Source organism: Halichoerus grypus, chromosome 3, assembly GCF_964656455.1.
Source record: "Halichoerus grypus chromosome 3, mHalGry1.hap1.1, whole genome shotgun sequence".
NCBI classification, from domain to species: domain Eukaryota; kingdom Metazoa; phylum Chordata; class Mammalia; order Carnivora; family Phocidae; genus Halichoerus; species Halichoerus grypus.
The window spans coordinates 125,423,162-125,443,650 of NC_135714.1; the positions used below are offsets into that span (position 1 = coordinate 125,423,162).

Below are 20,489 nucleotides of genomic sequence, written 5' to 3' on the forward strand. Positions count from 1 at the left end.
AGCTCAGGTCATGATCCCAGGGTCCTGGGATCGAGTCCCACATCGGGCTCCCTGCTCGGCAGGAAGCCTGCTTCTCCCTCTTCCACTCCCCCTGCTTGTGTTCCTACTCTCGCTATATCTCTCTCTGTCAAATAAATAAATAAAATCTTTAAAAAAAAAAAAAGAAAGAAATGCATATTATTTCACCATCAGTCCAATTCTCCTTTCTAGTTTTCCTTTCTGTTTCAATTAGAACACCACACTGCTATTTGAAGAATGTGGTAGGTAGCTTATATTAGCTCTAAAATTCCACTTTAAGAAGGTAAAGAGGGACTATTTGTTATCTAGAGAGGGCTGCTCTGGGCATCCCCCCCCCCTTTCCGTACTGAGCACTTAGTATGTGCCACATGCTAAATGTTTCCCAGACTCGCCCTCCGGTACTCTTCTCAACTGCCCCACGAGGCAGACGTTATCATCCTTGTTCTATAGATGATGCAACTGAAGCTCAGACAATCTAAGTAAACCAGGAAGTAGAAAAGCTGGGATTCAAATTCAAGTCTGCTCCACTCCAAGACCTGGCATCTTAACTGTTCCACATATTTAACTAATATACAGAAAATGAAAAAAGATCATCTTTTGTAAATTTTATTTACAACTACATTTCTGTTTACATAGTTTAATAACCCATCCTTTGAAAATATTTATCAGGCAATTAAAAGGAGAAGCAACCGAGAACTAGAGTCTTCTGTTTTAACGAACCCTCTGTGGAATCCTTTATGAACTGTGCTATCTAATTACTTACTTATCATATCTCTGTGCTGTGATGACCTCCTGAACATTTCATGTGGGGAATGTAATGTGATAGAAGCTAACAATTTTATAATGTGATAGAAGAGAGACGCTCACCCAAGAAACCCAAAGTACTTTAGCAGCATTAGTCCTATATGAAAAATAGTCCTACCCCCTAATAACAAAGAACGACAAGGAGTTCATTTTCACCCTCTCTGAGGACAGTCAGATCATGGAGCACCTAAAAAATACTCATCCAGTTTCAGAGAAGGGTTTTTGTCAGAAGTTGTCTTGCACCTAAGGTTGACAGAGAACCTCAGCTGATAAAAACGACAAGGTTGATTGCTTTTTATCAAGTGCCTGTTATATGTCCATCACTTTAGGTATGTTCTTTCACTAAAACCCTTACGAAAACCTATGTGTTAGGCGTCATCACCCTCACTGCACAGATAAAAACATAAGGGACCTATGAAGTTGTAAGTGGCCCCCGAGCATCCAATAACCAAGTGTACCAGCTGGGAAGGGAGCCCAGCCATGTACCATTATGCTTGCTTCTACTCAACCTCGAGTGTGTGGGGATCTTTAACCCCACCACAATTACTGTGTCATAGAGGAGCTTTGGGGGCGGGGGGGCAGTGAGGGCTTTGGATTAAACCTCCAGTTAGGTTTTAAACACCTCAGAAGTCTAATTTCTAGGGAATGTCCCCAACTGTGTCCAACAGATATGAATGTAGCTGGAATCTGGGCAATTGGCAGGTCACTTCAATGAGGGGACTGTTTCTTGCAAAATCCAACAATGACAGGAAAACTTGAGTATGTTCTTTAATAAAATGCAAAATGATGGGCCAGGGAATTCCCAGAACTGTTTCCCTACCTTCCAGCACTCTCTATATTTGGTGTTGCTGTTAGGTTGTTCCCATGTCCTGGAAAACTCAGGTCACTGCTGAGAAACTCTTCTTCAAAAGTAACTCTGACTTCCGTATTCTCATCATCTTCTTAACTGGTGCTGGGAGAGAGCCTGACAAAGTTAAACTGAAAATAAAAAAGGGAAATATAAAAACAGCTGCCACTGGGTGTCACTGATTTACCACTTGAATATACCTTGTCCCACATTTCTATAGCAGGAGAAACCCTGGGCTTCACGTTCTTGAGAAGTTGAGATAAATATAGAAGAGTTTGGAAAAAAAGGATCCTTGTGACATTGAGAAGATGTTGTTCTCCATTGTAAACAATTCATAACTGTAGTAATGGTCCCATTTTAGAGATGCATACACCGAAGCCAAACAAGCTAATGTCAAGGATGTCCGAAAACACATTCCTGAACTTTATTTTTAAATCCAGACTTTGATGCTTTATTTTTATCTTAAGATAATTCTCTAAAGCAAGGGACACAGTGCCCATTACTTTTTCTTGTCCCTACCTCCCAATTCTATACCTAAGAAGAGAAAAAAGAAATCTTTCAGAAACACCTGAGAATTTGGGGCCTGGGATTATAGTCAAGCTCCTCCAAATGGTGTCAGAAGCTACCACTTATCAGATATCTCTTCTGAGCCTGGGACAGTCATAGCAGTATCTCATTTAATGCTCACCACAAAACAGAACACAGGTTGTCATTACCCCCAGATGAAAAAAACTAGAGATCAGAGAGGGTAAGTAACTTGTGGAAGATAACAAAGGAAGCAAGATAAAGATTTCAGATTCAAACCCACATTTTTGGCCCCCAAAGCCATGCTCATTCTGCTGTACCAGGCCATATTTCTTCGGAAACGTTATCTTTAGTTTGGACACATCCCTTTCAAAACTACTTCATGTTGTGCCATACATATGGTTAACCAACTAGTAGATGTTAAAGATACTAAGTCCAAGACAACTGTATGTGTTGTGTTTTAGGATCATTTCCCAGGAATTCCACTGGCTGAGGAAGTCACTTATAGTCCCTCATTGTATAAAAAATTTAGAATTTTCCCCCGCAAGCTCCTCAGGGTGATGTTCTGGCCTGGGATGTAGTTTCTCCGGATCTTCCGCTGTCTAAGTAAGCTGAGTCTTATCTCTTTCTATAGTGGATGTGTTCCTGCTCTCATTTTTGGCTTAACAATACCCATCCATCTGGAGAAAAGTAATCCTTCTTTAGGCTAAAGAGTGGTGGAGGGCTTTGGGGTTGTTTATCTTCCAATAAAGTGCAGAAACAGCCCAGCAAAGCTATAAACTCATAAGCTTCCTGATTCATCCTTGCCAATACAGTTAAGCTCAGAGCCGGAGGCTTTCTCTGGGGGAGATAAGATAGTATGTCCATTTCACCATTAGTTCCTGCCAAGTTCCTGCTCTACTGAGAAGTAAGTTCTCTAGCTGATGGCCTTCTGATGCCTCACCTCCCTGAATCACACCTTAATTGTGGATGTTTCCTTTCTTTAACCCAAAGTCAAAACACCATGACTCCTTTGCTTTCCACTTTCTCATTCCAGATCCTTAGGTTTCTTTTCAGACCTGGTTATGGTAGTAACTTAATACTCACCCCATATAATCTGGCAAATAATCTCATTACTTCATATTTTAAAAAAGAATCATGTTTTAAAGTAAAACTCTGTGTCCCTTTCCAGTGTTCATTTCAAGGAAATGGTAATACATTTCTTGTCACGCTCAGCAAATCCCAGGTATCTGGGAGGGTAACCTTTTCTTCCTCGCTTCTCCCCGTGGTGATTGCTTCTTCTCCTGCTCCTTTCAACGTGATCTGCCGGATAACAACATCAAAATACACCTGGAAATCTCACACAGAACTCAAGCTTCATCTCTCAATGACCACTGACAAAACAGAGAGGAAGTCACTGTACAATGGATGCAATCTGGCTGAAACCTGATTCTCTTTATTAAAAAATAATATTCCAAAATTTTATCCTAAAAATTAGATCTATGGTAAAAAGATACAAATAATATGTATTTTTAAATATGGGCCTCTTTGCTGCCCACAGGAACCCTGCTGTTGGTTGAAGTATGGATACGAATGAATAGGAAGTGTGGGGAAGGACTTTTACATGCTTGTGACATATTATACACTGGTCATCTGTGTAAAGGCAGAGAAGGATTTGGCCTCTTTTTGCCCTAAATTTTTAATAGGAGCACTTCCCATCTTGTTCTGCTTTCAGCTCACTTGGCCGTGCCTCAGCACCTGCCGGCCCCACCGCCGCCATCACATAATCTTCACCCACTCCCCAACCTCTCCCCGCCCCGGTCAACCTCTGCAGAGCACTGTCCTCACTCCAGACTTAGACGCTCGGCACTGTTTGTTCTTTCATTCATCTTACACACGTGTGCTAAGTGACGCTCTATTCCACGCCCTGACTTGGCATTTTTCCTTCTGTGTCATGCCCCCCACCCCGCCTTCTTTGGTCACTGCTTCTAATGGCACCGCCAGTTAAGTGGTGGTGGCCCAAAGTCACATTCTGCCCAAACAACGGGCAGAGGAAAGATTCAAAGTGAAACATAAGCTCCGACCTGACATGTGGTACCAGCTCTGGGATTTATGACATTTATGTTAGGAGGGTTTTTCCTCTCCCGTTCCTGTTCTTTCCTTTCCTCATTGAAGAAGTTTCCTGAAAGACAAGGTCAATTGAAAATAAAATACTATAAGGTACCTTAAGTTAGTGGATATTCTAAAAGATAAGGCATAAATACAGATGAAATGAGTGTTTCATTTTCTTAAAATTAACAAATACTACATAAAATCTGACATGTAGTTATCTCCGCATTTATATCCATATGACTTTTCCTTCCTTTGCCAATGTATTTTAGCCATTGGTCACTACGAAGATCAGAATAATTAGCTTATCCAAGGAAACCCGTTTTCAGAAAATGTGTTAATTTGGGGGCGCCTGGGTGGCTCAGTCATTAAGCGTCTGCCTTCCGCTCAGGTCATGATCCCGGGGTCCTGGGATCGAGCCCCGCATTGGGCTCCCTGCTCCGTGGGAAGCCTGCTTCTCCCTCTCCCTCTCCCACTGCTTGTGTTCCTTCCCTCGCTTTGTATCTCTCTGTCAAATAAATAAATAAAATCTTTAAAAATATATATGTTAATTTGGAGAACATGCCTCCTGAACACGGGGAGCTGGTCTTATTCCCCTTCAGGATCAGATCAGAATGAGGGCGGTGGAGGAAATAACTGAATACTCATTTTGGCAAGGTCTATCACCAGCTTTCACTTTCACAATCCACATGAACAATTTTTTTTCACCATTGGCATAATTACACTCGCATCATGTTCATAGTGTTTAAGAAGACCAAGAGTGCCTTCCACACGTTTCCGCGTTGCCGTCTGGACCCTAGTTCTGCTGACTCTAGTTGCATGTGCGTAGCAAGGGCCCACAGCCCGCAGATACTCTGAGGGCCCCCGGCAACCACCTCAGCACACCCCGAGCTCCCTGTCACTGATGGGGACAAGCCTCACCTCCAGGAGGCCAGGCACATGCCGCCCACCCAGACACTCGAAGGCAGAAGCATCCAGCAGTCTCGGCTGAACACCCACCACCCCCACCTCAGCTCAAGCTGACTTTAGACACCCGGGTAATGCCCCCGAGAGGGTGCACCATTCCTGCTACTGCAATACCAGGTCAATGCGTGCAGTGGATGGAGGAAGCTCCTATTCCATCTCCCTGCTCCAAAAATGCATTTAATATATTGTCTTCAGGTATTAAATTGATCCGAACAGATACTACACTTAATCTCAGCCAAAAGGCCGGTAAGCAATCCACATGAACAACTGAAAAGGTGAAAGTTTTCCAAAGCCGTGGGCACAATAAGGCATTATCTGCAGAGAAAAAACTCTAAACTCTGCCTACATAAAGAGAATGAATGAAAATCAGAGTAGGTACATTAAGTAATAAATTAGGAAACTTGGCAGAAGTAAACAGTTTCCTCTATCCCCTTATTACAATGATACGGCCATTGTGTCACTTTCTGATAAAGGGAACACTTCCCACTGACAAGTACACTCTGCTCTCTGAGAGTAACTGTGTTCTCATGATGCTGTAAACGCTAGAGTAGGGTCAATATGTTCGGTCCGGTCCGTGGGAGGTTCGTAGCGGAACACAGCCATCTCAGCACAGACTCCTCGCTGTCTCATCCAGGTGTTGGGCATGAGGCCAGAACAAGCCAGGAGGTGAAGCCCACCACCAGGGAATTCCCACTACCCGGGTCTCCTCTCCTTGCAGCCTTACCATGGCTGAAGAGTTTTACCATTCAGCTAATTCATCCCCACTCAGCATCCTCCCCTCCCTTTCCAGCATCACTTCCACTCAGAGAGCAGGGAAACTGCAGAGGTTGTTGGTCCTTGCTGATCCTTAAAATAAGGAATATGGTCACTGGTAAGAACCGAGCCATGCATAACATCTCCAACTAGGCTGCCTCCCCGTTCTTCGGACTTGAGCTTGACTTGCTAGCCAGAAAACCCTCAAAGCCTGCTGACTGAACAGGTCTTTTTGTCCCCATAAAGCATGGAGCTTAAAGAAATTAGTTGCAACTTCCCTAACCAAAGGAATGACATAGAAGTATTGTCAACTAGTAAATCACTCACGCCCTAGGACACAGTGAGACTACTTTATGTTGCCAGTTCAATGGGCTGCTAGCACATACTTGGGTAAATATGCCCAGAACACTAAAGAAATGTGTAAAATAAATTATTTCTTTCAACTGCCCTCAAACAAACAAGCAAAAATGCCTTTGTTTGAAGTCCTCGAACATTCGATTTTCTGTTTTTTAAACACATTGCTCAAAATATTATGTGCGGGGATATAAGATCGAAACAGGGAGCAGGATCTGAGCCCCGCCATCTGGAGTAACACCCCTCAAGGAGATGGAGCTTGCAGGTAGCATGGTGTTTAAGGGACAGGGAGTATGTCCGGATTTTGCTTTAGGTTTTTATTCTCCCCTCCCCATAGGTACTTGTTGTGCCTTACCTGAAGTAAAACAGAAAAGGAAAGGAGAAGAGTTGGGGGAAGGGGAAGTGGTTCAAGTTTCTGGTCCTCGTGGCAGTTTTTCTTTATTCTAGTTGAGAAAAGAACAATCTGGAAAGGTACATTATGATCGCGGAATTGCTAACTGAGCAATCTGAGTCATCAGAGAACTCCCCCTCAGTGACCATGAACCCAGAACTATGGGAGCCGGCGAGGGTGCATGATGCCAATTGGCCTAAAGGAGAAGCCTGGAGGGGTCTGACCCCCAAAAGCAGTCAATATGTTGTTAAGGAGCACTCTCCTCAAGTTCTAGGAAGAAAGCCAAGCTTAATTAAGCTTAATCCATGGTGAGAAACCATTCCTTAGACCTGGTTTTCTTTTCTTTTTTTTTTTTTTTAAGATTTTATTTATTTATTTGAGAGAGAGAAAGCGAGAGCATGAACACAAGCAGGGGGAGAGGGAGAAGCAGGCTTCCCATGGAGCAGGGAGCCCGATGAGGGGCTCAATCCCAGGACCTTGGGATCATGACCTGAGCCGAAGGCAGATGCTTAACCTACTGAGCCACCCAGGCGCCCCCCTGGTTTTCTTTTAAAAACATACTCTCTTGAACTCGTTTTTAAGCTAGGATGAACTTTGTAATTTTAATGCTGTTCAGGTTCCACTAAACTCTGCCAGAGTTTGGACCTTACCTTAGCATCTTTGTGTGTGTATGTATGTAGTAATACGGCCTTTCTATTCAGGATGCCAGGTCATATTTACAAAGTCCTATATTTTAGGAAATTAAAACTTCTGCAGGTTAAAGCCACAATCATAAACATTTAAAATGATGTTAAAGTTCAAATCTCATCCCCTACTACCTGAATTCGTTGTTCTGATTGCTGTACTTGATAATTATCATCCTGAGACTTACTCAGTGTTCGTTTTATTTCCCTCATGACAACATTCAATTCAACATAAGTAAAAACAAACAAACAAACAAAAAGCAACAACAACAACAAAAAACCCTGATGTAACAATAAATAAGGATGTCTGGAAATAAATATAAAGTATTTAAAATAATATAAAGCATCAGGCCAAGTAAAAAAAATACTTATCGATGATAGCTATGATGAAAACAAAAGGATAGGTCAGGTCAGAAAGATTCCAATGCAAAATTTTAAAATCTCCTTTCCTGGTGAGATGAGAAAACAGTATTTTGTGTACAAATAGCCTTGTCCAACAACTACTTTTGTGTTTCTTTTGAAAAAGATGAATTATCTTTTTAAAATTGTTCCAAAGGAAAAGAAAAACAAATGTCCCAGATGGACAGCCGCTCCCAGATGCATGCACTAGAACTCGGGATTTGTGCTTCAGAAATTATCATCTCATAAAGCAGGTGGTTTAGCTACTAGTGAGACTGATTTCTTAAAATGGCCAGCTAAGCTACAGACTGCAGTCTAGATGTATTTTTGTCTTCCTCTATCTCTGCTGTGAATTATTAAAGCAGCACACTCCACAGTTTGCATGTGGCCCACATGTTAAATCAAGTTCACCAAAATAACAACCCTCAATGTACTAATTTCCGTTTAACAGAAATATTTCTGTAAATTCCTAATACGACTGAAAGGCAGTATGAAGCAAAGCACAAAAACATTTCTAAAAATTCATTTTATCCCAGGAGAAATTACTCTTTCTACAAAAATATCATGCAAATATTTATTTGCAAAGAATTCTAAGCATAACTCTAGAAAACCACATTTATAAACAAACTAGTGGGGCTGTTTAAAAAGACCCTCCACCAAATTGGTGATTCTTTCATGTTTTTTAATTACTTTTGTAGAAATGTATTGTGTAGGGAAGACCCTACATGATTTTTAACTGGATAGAGAATTTTCATTTTTAAAAAGTAAAAATGTGTTACAGTATTACTACAGTTTATTGAAGCGAGTTCTTCCAATAGCTAATCTCGTACAGGGACAAATTTTCTAGAAAAGTAGATGAAGCAAACTAGAAAAGAAGAAAGTTTAGATTTTAGTATCTAAAACCTGAAGGTTCACCTCTGCCTTCTCTGAATTACTGAGAACATTTTCAGGTCAAACAGTAATTTATGGGCCCTCCCAGAGGTCTTTGGTTTCATGATACTGGCTTGTAAGTCTCTCAATCTGCTCCAAGGCAATTCTGAGCAAAATTTTGAAGTATTCCCTGTATGTGTGAGAATACCCATGTCATTTTCCTTGGCTCTACCCTAACCTCTTGTGCAATGGCCTTGTAAAAATTAGAACAGGCACCCATCCAATCAACACAATCATCCACACCCAACCAATTTATATATAAATATAAATTTGTATTTTTGTACATGGTAGGCTTACTCTGCTCTATTTTGACAGTATTGTCTTGTGATGTCATAAAGATTAATGTCTCTACTGAAAAGAAAGAATGTTTCTGTGATAATTACCTGGAGGAGAGAAAAGTCCTTCGACAGAAACCTGGACCTTGGAAGACAGGCCCTAAATGTATTCATTCTCTCAGCCGATGAATATTCACTGACTGCATGCTGCACACCTAGCGGCCTTCTGCAGCTGAACCATTGCCTAAACTAGAGACTGACAGGGGAGGCACAATTTTACCTCACCGTCGTAGGGTTATTTTCGGCTGGACCTGAGACTCAAACTGACAAATCAGTAAGAGAAAGACATACAAATTCATTAAATGATACAGGTTTTACAGGATGTGGAAGCCTTCATAAGGAATGAAGATACAAAGAAATGGCAAAACCTTTTTGCTTTTTTATATTAGGTTGAACAGAGAAACAATTCTGGAAAAGTGTCTGTACTATGGGAAGGGTCCTGAATTAAAATATATATATATTTTCACAAGGCCCGTTTGTGTAGAATTCTCTGTCTTAACTTCTCATCGTTGATAAGAATGTGACTTTCCTTCTGGTATAGGGAGGGCATCTTTCATATAGGAATTTTATGTCCTGTTTTTAAGAATAATAAGGAAGGACAAAGTGTTTTCTTTTTGCTGTCATTCAAGTGCCCTTAACCCAAAATAACCAATATGCCACTGTGGCATATTTTGGAGTTGCAGGTTCTGAACTCCTTCAAGACCATAATCCACAGGGCGCCTGGGTGGCTCAGTGGGTTAAGCATCTGCCTTCGGCTCAGGTCATGTTCCCAGGGTCCTGGGATCGAGTCCCACATCGGGCTCCTTGTTCAGCGGGGAGTCTGCTTCTCCCTCTGCCTCTCCCCCCGCCCCCAGCCTGGCTTGTGTTCTCTCTCTCACTTACCCTCTCTCTCTCTCAAATAAATAAAATCTTTAAAAAAAAACACAAAAACTCTCTTCTTAAAAAAAAAAAAGACCATAATCCACACCTACTCAGAGTTTCCATCTGGATATCTAAACAGCATCTTCAGTTCCATGTGTCCACAGCTAAATACGCTCCTTCCCTCACTCAGCTGATGGCAACTCTGTTTCCAGTGGCTTCAACCTGAAGACCTGATTCCTCCCTTTTTTACTCACTCCATATTCAGTGGAAATTCCATTGGCTCTACCTTCAAAGTACATCCAGAGTCTGGGCCCTTCTACCTCCTCCAAGCTCACCCTGGGAGGATCCTGTTGTCGCGACTGGAATATCGTGACTCCTTCCACACCAGTTCTTCAGCTTTTACCTTGCTTCCCTGTAGTCTATTCCCAGTACAACAACCCAAACCATTCTGATAAAAATTAAGTCCAAATCAATGCCACACCTCGGCACAAAACCCTCCGGTGATTCTGCATTTCACTCTAGAAAAGCTGAAGTTCTTCCTGTGGCCGCAAGGCGCCCATGACCACGTGCCCCAGGTTACCTGACCTCATCCCACATCCTCCCCTCCTAGCCCATGCTCCTCCAGCCACCCTGGCCTCTGCACTCTTTCTCTGATGAACTGGGCATGCTATCACCTCTGGGCACTGGCTCATTCCTCTGCCTGGAAAACTGCCCCCATATGTTCACATGGTCAATTCCCAGACCACCTTCTCCGTGAGGCCTCCTCAAACTACTCCATTTTGAATTGCAGAGACAGCCCAAACACACAAACTCCCTGCTGGCATTTCCAACCTCTCTTAACCTGATTATTTTTCTCCATGGCACTTCCTTCAATCTACCAAAACTTACTTACTAGGTTTTGTTATTGGCTGTTTGCTGCTTCATGACACTGGGGGTTTTTGGTTTTGTTTTGTTTTGATGGTTCTTAGGTTTCTTCATGTATCCCAAGCATCTGCCATAGGGTAGGAGCTCAATGAACGACTGTTCAATGAAGGAATCTAAGCAGCACAGATGTGTTCTCTGCCATCAAGAAGGTTACAGTCTACAAGAGTGATTACTCTTTTCTCTCCAGGATTCCTTTTGTGCTCAAGACCTCGATGAACCTAGATGGGACTGGAGGTGCCAGAGGATGCTTTCAGGTGAAGGAGGAAGGATGGCCTCTTCCCTCCATGAGCAGCTAGACTGGAGCTGCTAGACCATAACTTGAAGAGAAAGTTGTTATTCCCCTTTTCTCCTTAACTTTAGTGAAGCATATCTGACAAAACTATAATATATTTAAAGTATACAACGTAATAATCTGATACACATATACCTTGGAAAGGGTCCCTCCAGTGAGTTATTACCACATCCATCACCTCACAAATTTACCTTTGTGTGTGTGAGAACACTTAAGTTCTATTCTCTTGGAAAATTTTAATTGTACAATACAGTATTATCAACCCTAGTCACTATGTTACACATTATACCCTCAGATATTATTTGACTTATAACTGAAAATGTGTATCCTTTTAACAATCTCTCCTTATGTCTCGCCCCCATCAGCTCCTGGCAATCACCATTCTACTCTCTGTTTCTATGAGTTTGACTCCCCCCTCCCCCCTGCACCCAATTACACATATAAGAAGACTTTCCGGGGGACAGGGTGGGGTCAGAGGGCAGCTGCCTCATTGTCACTCCCGTGGCAGTCTCTCTCTGAGGTCACTCTTGGGAATGGGTCAGATTTTTCCTCAGGTAGGTGGTAGGTTTCCCTCCAGCCTCCACGATGCATGCCACCAGCAGTGACACCCATCTCCATCTGCTTTAACTGCACCTCCTCTAGTGTCTTATTTATCCATCCTTAACCTTGTCAAAACTTCTGCTGTCCCAGGGAAGGTGGTTTCAATGAACCATCAGGAAGTATAATCAGTGTTTATTAATCCAATGGTTCCCTGACACAGAGCTACACAGCAACATGATGCAAACTATCGTAGGCAACCTAGGAGAGATCTTTTGGGTCAAGAGAGTCCTCCAGGTCCCCTAGGCCAGGCATCATAGATGGCTAATGACTTCATCCACTCATCAAGCCCTTTCTCTATGTGTTGTCCTCCTCAGGGAGTTCACATTTGGTGCTTGGTATGACAGGAAATATTAACAGTTTGGGAAATTCTAGGAGAAAGGAAAGCTAGTTAATCCAATTGTTTCCTGATGGTAAGAAATTTTAATAGAAGTAGAATTAACTGTTTAAAGTCATAACAATGCCATTTAGCAAAATATTCATGTTCTAAAGAAATAATGACCCGTGTCTGTGTCCAAGTGATGTACTCATTCAAAGAAATTGTCTCCTTTATCTTTATAGCCTCGCCAGAAGCTAGCACAGTGCCTGGCCAAATAGTTGCTCAATAAATGTGAACAATCCAATATTCAGTCAGCCAACAACAACAACAAAAAATGAAGAGCTCACATTATCTCCTTTCTCTTCTCATGCATCCAATTGTGAATATGTGTAACAGTTAGATCCTTGGTCCCCAAACAAGCAAACCATTTTCCCCCAATTAATTAACAGGGCCCATGGCATTGTACTACAAGGCATGATTGAGACATTTATTCTCCAGGAGCCAAATTTAATAGCTTTGGCAATTTCCCTTTCATGTCCAAATTTAAGCTTTCTTGAAAATCAATGAGGTTATGGTTTATTGTAAAACTGCTCTAGGTGGAGTCCTGGACAGCAAGCCCCGTAATTCCCCATCCAGATTTATATCACATTAACTCGTTTCATGCTTCTCTCAGATCTTCAACTTATCTCATCCAATGTGGTTTTGAAAGGAAGTCGCTGATCTGACCATCAGTTTAAAGTTCTACCAAACTAAGGCATGTAGAATGCTGGCTTCCTGATTTACTTTATTTTTAAAAGTTATTTTAATAGACTGAATCCAGGGTTTCAGTTTTTTAAAAACATTTTTGTGTCAGGGACTTCTTCAACAGTTTGTTGAAACCAACAGATAAATGCATAAAATAAAATACACAGAACTACAAAGGATATCAGTTATTATTATTATTATTGACATTCCGTGGGCCAATAGAGAATTTTCCATTCCCTGAAATTTAAATCTGTGAATAGAGTCTTAACTACCCATTATTAACTATCATAGGCTACCATCTCTATATACTCTAGATTGACTTGGAATTTAATATAGAGTTAATAACTGAGCAATTTAGATTACAGTCTGTAAGAAAGCTCTGATAATATTTACATCTAACTAACTCAGCTTAGCCACCTCATTGTTAGCCTCTCCTGGCTAACTACACTTGTCCTGTAGCTGGCTTGCCACATATTGACTCCTCCTATCAATATGATTTAGACCCTTAGACTTTTCCAATTCCTCCCAAATCGAAATAAATTTAATTCACTGAGAATTTCTTGAGGATTTCTAAGTATAACTGAAATAGGATGCTATTCAATGGCTTTCTTCCATCACCTATATCAATGGCTTTCTTCCATCACCTATATCAATGGCTTTCTTCCATCACCTGCAATTTTATATAATATTCCCTTTCTGCATAAGTATCTGGAATATATCAATGAATAATGAGCAGTCTGTCTTCTTGTTCTTCTCCTCCTGACCAGGTATAACGGTGAAAAGATCCTTCTTGGTCCTCGTTCTCTCAGAGGATGAAGACGCAGCTCTCTGTGACCTGACATGGTTTGTTTGGGCCTGAGGATTTCTCTAGAGACTTCTTTTTTTTATTTTTTTTTTAAAGATTTATTTATTTATTTAAGAGGGAGAGAGAAAACGAGCCGGGGGGGAGGGGGGGAAACGGGGTGAGGGAGAGGGAGAAGCAGACTCCCCGCTGAGAAGGGAGCCCGAAGAGGGTCTTGATCCCAAGATCCTGAGATCATGATCTGAGCCGAAGGCTGACACTTAACCGACTGAGCCATGCAGGCGCCCTGCTTTAGAGACTTCTCATCTCCCTACAATTTACTGAGGTCTGGAAGCGAGTATTTGAGCTGGAGATGACAGCTGAAAAGGAAAATGAACTTGATAGCTAGTAATAATAATAATTATTATTAATAATAACTCACTTATAATAAAAATTGTCATTATTATCATGGCTATCATTATTGAGTTCATCTGTTGAGTAATCATAAATATTTCACTTGTAGGACATGTCCTAATTTTGAATTTTATTGAAAGATACTAGGTAGAGCTTACATACCAGCATTTGTGCACATATATGCTATAGGGTTCATTCAACAAATACTAAGTGCTTACTCTGTATCAAACACCAACTATTCCTGATCTGGTAAGTGTGTCTTATTGATCTGGGAATGCTGGAAACCCCTGAATTTAAAACATTAAAATTATGTTGATGTGTTCCAACCCAACTAAGCTTCTGACACCTTCTGGCTCTAATTCTATTCAAATGCAAAATTTTTAGCAATGAACAGTAGCTGATTTCAATTGGCTTTCAATAAGTTGCAATGACATTTTCACAACTCAATCACCAAAACTTCACCATTAGAAAATTGTAAAAGGTATGAAAAATATCAGCCCAAAGGCAAAATTATTTAGCAATTTAAAAGTGAAAGTAGAATTTCGCTAGAAAAAGTAATCTTTACCTTGGAATCTTGTTTAACTTCTGAAATGTGTAGTTAATTTTTGTGAACAGCCATTTCCATTTCATTTTACAAATAAAAGATGTGCTAATTAAGCCTAGAAGTCAAGGATTTTACTAAAAGAAAAATGATGAGCTCATTCCCAATTAGCAATTTACTTGATGGATACCACGGCTTAAAAATGCGAGAAACAGAAAATATCAAGTAAATGCATACCTTCCATGGCTGTTTCATGGTATCTTTGAGAACAGAGATAAAACTGAACAACCGCTCTTCCCCCTCAAATATGTACATTAACAAGACGGATCTTTGCAGAGTGAACTAGAGTCATTTCTTTTTTTTTTTTTAATGTTATGTTAATCACCATACCTTACATCATTAGTTTTTGATGTAGTGTTCCATGATTCATTGTTTGCGTATAACACCCAGTGCTCCATGCAGTATGTGCTCTCTTTAATACCCATCACCAGGCTAACCCATCCTCCCACCCCCGTCCCCTCTAGAACCCTCAGTTTGTTTCCCATAGTCTCTCATGGTTTGTCTCCCCCTCCGATTTCCCCCCCTTCATTTTTCCCTTCCTGTTATTTCTAATCAAACCAAAGTCAGTAACTCACTGTCTGGAAAGACAACTGAACCAAACGGCTATTTGTTGATTGCAATTACTTTAAATTATTTTAGAAAACGTCAAAAAATAAATTAGATTTTCCTTCTTGAATGTATTTTTCCAGATCCTTTTAAAAACAAAATGTTCATTTGGGGCCATGACAGCTAAAATAGAAATGTCTTTGGCATAAACTCAGCTTTCTAGCCCTCAGGCAAAATATAAAATTGTTGTTAAATCGGAGTGGACTAGAAAACGGATGATAAAACTTGTCCACAAAACTTCTGCTAATAACAAACATTTGTCCCGTGACATGTACTATAAGTAATAACACATGACAGGGGATGGATGTGTCATTGTCCCGAATGGCAGCTTTTGGTGCCTTTCAAGGCAGGAGGCCAAGTTCACCTAGCCCTTCAGTTGTGGCTTCCTATGAAACTGTTAAGGTTAAAAATGCCCTTTTTAAACTAGGAAAGACTTTGGAAGACAATTCTCTGATGTTTTGGTCTCAGTTGGTCTTCCTTTAAAGTTTCCGAGGCAGCTTGGGCTGTTGTTACTTAACACAAGCAAGCACAAATTTCAGGTTCTATGTAATGCTTCATCAGCATTTCCTATTTCTTTCTTTCTTTTTTTTAAAAGAGGTTTATTCATTTGAGAGAGAGAGAAAGAGAAAGCATGCGTGGGGGGGGGGCAGAAGGAGAAGCAGACTCCCCACTGAGCAGGGAGCCTGATGGGGAGCTTGATCCTGGGACTCCGGGAACATGACCTGAGCCAAAGGCAGACGCTTACCGACTGAGCCACCCAGGCGCCCCAGCATTTCCTATTTCGTAAGAGCTATGCCATTTATTCACTTGCCAACATTTCTCTCTCACACGGTAGTCAGAAAGAGAGAAGAAGGAATCCCGAAAGAGGCGGAGTTTGTAGATGAAGGGACCGTGCTGACGGCTAGCACAGACACTAAGTCCTCCCTCTCATCTGGCTTTGCTTTACCGTATTTTAGTTCATTTAAGACAGCGCTGATTGTACGAGTCACCATTTTATGTACCAATACAAAAAGGAATATACACTTTCAGCCGATCTGTGATACACCTTAATGATAGTTCTGCCTGAAGTCTGGGTGGGCCACACAGCCTTCTTTGCCCGCAAACTTCCCTTATCTATTCCAGATTATTTGGCATTTTCTCTTGCCTTCTCTTGCACTGCTTGGCCTGGAATAAGAATTCTTTTGCACTTATCTCAGTAACAAAATGTAACAAAGCCTCACGGACCTGTAGGCTTTTCCCTTCCAGGTCTCTTCAAGCACTTGGCTGCTCCTTCAGGGAAAGAAGGCATTGCAGTCACCTCTCTGACAGAGAACATTGGCTTCGCTAGCTTCCCGTTCATGGCCAGCCGCTGTCTTTGTGCGTACACAGCCTCTTCTCAGGTCCAGGGCTGAATTCACGGGCTTCTTGCTGGAAACTTCTGAAGTGGCAATCACACTCGACACGCATCTTCCCCCAACACACACAAACCCGAGTGGCACAGCACTAACATGAACAATTATGACCAAGCTGGCCAGCAGCGTCCCATTCCCTGTGACTGCTGCCTGGCTGACAGCAATTCTGTGATGTCTCTAGATTTCAGGGATGGGAAGATAACGCGGGAAAATGTGCTTCTTAGAATTAGCAGAGCCCTGTATAATGTGTTCACACACTCTAGGGGTAGCAAACCCAAAGGCCCACAGAGCCAATTAAACCCTGTACATGGGTCCAGTTTTATATAAAAAGCATATGCCCTCTGTCAAATGTTTCCTGCCTCACTTTTAATAGAGACGTGGATACAAAGGAATAGTGTCCACCATGAGAAAAACACCCAGTTCCACAATCAGGAACAGTCGCAAACTACAGAACGCGTGTCCCATCTAAAGGGGGCAGACGCCAAGGGGCTCAGGCCAATGTTAATGTGTCTATCCTCCTGCAAGGACACTGTGAACACAGTATCGTTCAATCCTCGGATTCTTCGAAGGAAGCTGGGCATCTGAGTTTTTATATGAAGTCTCTTAATTTTTCAGTTTTGGCAACTTATTCAAAAATTTCATAACACCACATAGGCCACACCAGGCAAATCTGTGGGCCACACTGGGCTCACAGCTCACCAATGTGTGGTCCAGGCAAGACACACCTAACATAGGTCAGTCGTGTAATAAACGTGGCCATTTGTCGTGTGGGTATTAATAAAAAAACCATCAGCACGACCGGAAAGGTGATCCTATCCTGTAAAGTCCTTGCCCGCGAAGTATCAGGGCACATTAGGTAGCAGTACAAATACCAAAGGGGAAAGTCTTTTTTAGCCAGTTCATTTTGAATATTGTTTTTATAATTGTCTATGTGTAATAGAACCAAGTCACTAGAAGGACTTCAAGGCTGAGCACTGGGAACAAGTAGCTTTTCAGAAAATAAAAATTGATTCTTTTTTCCAATGCCAATATTTCTTTAAGAATGAGAATTAGTGCCCTGGATCCCAGGCTTGGTTGGTGCTCTTTGAACCACAACGCCTCCCTGAAACAGGGGCCTTGCTGTCCCCCAGGATCCTTGCTCTCTTGAGGCTGTTTGGGGAGGAACTAAAGTAGAGGACAGGGCTGATGACTTGGGAGTGACTTTCATGCTGTCCCTGCTTCCTAGACCTAGAAAAGATCATTTCTCCCCCCCTTGGAGTAGGGAGAGGGGGAGAATAAGAGCAGAGACTCTAACTATGGCTCAGCCCAATGCACTCACCTCTGGCTTAAAGGATAAGAGCCCACCAAGACCCTGAATCCCAAATAAACCTGCTCTCAAGGCATGAGATTCTTCAGGGAACTTGGTTTTCTAGGACTCAATTTTCTCATCTGTAAAATGACTGAGCAGACAGATAAAACAAATGTTTTTCAATCTGGTTTCTAAGAAAATTTAGGGACTCAGATATTGTGCTTAAAGAAGAGGATCTGGTTTTATACAATTTGCATTTGGCCTTTAAAGTAAGGCTTCCATTTGATAGGAAAATATAACACCTAAAAAACAAAAACAAAAAATGTAGTGTTGAAAAACACCGGCTAGGTGATCTAAGTGATCTGTGATGAGGCCTCTCCAGATTTAACGCTTTGATTCTAAAACTTCCCCAACATGTATTTACATTTTAATATGTTCTCACAAAGTAAAATACAGATATTTTCAGATTAAATAATAACTCTAGCTTTTACCCAAAATATGACTTGCTATGAAAATTCCAGTAAGGCTCAGTATGCAAAGGTACAAACAACTTTGATTTTTCTCTTCAAAATGAAGCTTCTTTTTTTCTCAGATTTTGCAAGACATGACAGCAAAGAGTGTGAGTCTGGGAAAAGCAGCTCCCACTAAGAAAAAGGACAACTTGTGTCTACATGCTGTCGAACACACACACTCCCTGATCTACTTTGTATATATAAGTGAAGGGAACTGAGGACATTTTCAGTATATAAAGTCTCCAGACCATTTTCCTCTGGAAATACAAGAAATTGAAATGAAAATAAACTGCCCTACATAGTCCAGGGATAAATGTAACCACTTCTCACACACATTTGATGATTTCCCACCTTTATCTACCTGTACATGGAACACACTCCAGCCCATTCATCCACACCTTTCTAAACCCACAACATACACAGGCTGCATGGCAATCCCATTTCCAGTCTCTGTATCCCCCCAACTCCTCCCGAGCACCGAAGCACCTATTATCACTTATAAGTGCCTCCTACAAATGGCTGGTTTTGTGAAATCCATTTGGACATACCTACGTATAACTTTTACCCATATATTCCTGAAGTTAAAACCACTATTGTTCTTTTATATCCCCCATGGTTTCTTGAACATACATGAGTTATCAATCCTCTAGTTGAAGGATTAGATATATCAACTGAAAATTTTTGTGTCTGTGGGCAAGAACACTACTACTATATGAGAAATGATAATATGAGTTCAAAAGCACTTTGAAAGGGGTGCCTGGGTGGCTCAGTCAGTTAAGCATCTGACTCTTGATTTCAGCTCAGGTTATGATCTCAGGTCGTGAGATCGAGCGCTGCGTTGGGCATGGAGCCTGCTTGAGATTCTCTTTCTCCCTTTCCCTCTGTCCCTCCCCCAATTTGCACACGTGTGCACATGCACTCTCTCTCTCATAAATAAATAAATAAATAAATAAATAAATAAAATCTTTTTTAAAAAAATCACTTTGAGAAAAAGGCAGAAACAGCCTAATTGTTCATATAGTGGTGTGAAAGTATGTTGTACCATTAAAACAATGCTTAGAATAAAGCAATGAGTAAAGAAGGGAGATGCTGTATAATGCTACAAGTTCAATGATATATTTAATGAAAAATATTAAAAAGAGAAGATTTCACAATAATGTTTAAGACTATTGGATTTATAGTAGTATTTTTTCCATTTTTTTCAAAACAATATTGAGGTTTATATTACTTTTCTAATGAAAAAAATAATAATAAAACATAATAAGAAACACGCTTTGAGTTTCTATGCCAAAGGAATATCAGAAGGACTTTGTTATTACATGAATTTGAGGTCCACATAATTTCCATTTTTTAAAAGAAACCATTTTATAGCAAATGTTTCTTTGTGGTAGTTCACAGAATAAAAATTGATAGCCCCTCCTATGGGTTTCATCATGGGCTTTTCTTTTAATAAATTCCATTCCACGGAGAACGTGTTGTACCAACATGCCTGTGTCTTGCTACCAAAGAAAATTTCAAAAGCAAACTGAACTAATTTGTTTCCTGGTGTATATTTATCCCCATTAAGAGCCCAGAGAGTGAAAAAACATGGTAATTATTTTAGAGCTCTCTAAATGCTTTCATGCTTTAAGCCATTGGCTGGATTAGGTCCTGAAAGATCCCATGGAGTAAAAGAAACAAAGCCTGCTATTACCTGAGAAAAAGCCTCAGAACATTTTGTCCTCTGGCTAATGACTGTCTTAGACCAGGATGGCAAGACAGTATTCCGGTCTTGTTCCCATGGTGTCCCCAGGGACGGGGGGCATGTCTGCTCTCAACCGAACTTTAAAGCTCTGTGTGTGTGTGTGTGTGTGTGTGTGTGTGCATTTAAGAGAGTAAACTATTCCCAAAAAGGCAAAAGAAGGTGGGATATTTTGCCTTTTTTTTTTTTTTTTCCAGAAGGATCTGGGTAATTCAAAAGACTTGCCTAAAGGAATGTGTCTAAAATAACACATTTTACCTCTAGATTTCTACAGCTCAAAATACACAAATCATTCCAAACTCCCTTTCTTACTTCCATTCTGTAA

General features: G+C 41.0%; 1 long non-coding RNA gene and 1 pseudogene across 24 annotated transcripts in view; both read right to left on the minus strand.

Moving 5' to 3' along the window:
• The window catches only part of LOC144381380 (uncharacterized), a 340,649-nt gene that overhangs the window by 128,489 nt on the left and 191,671 nt on the right, over window positions 1–20,489 (minus strand). The gene's annotated exons all lie outside the window — the stretch shown is intronic.
• LOC118551387 (U2 spliceosomal RNA) lies at window positions 5,332–5,503 on the minus strand (annotated as a pseudogene).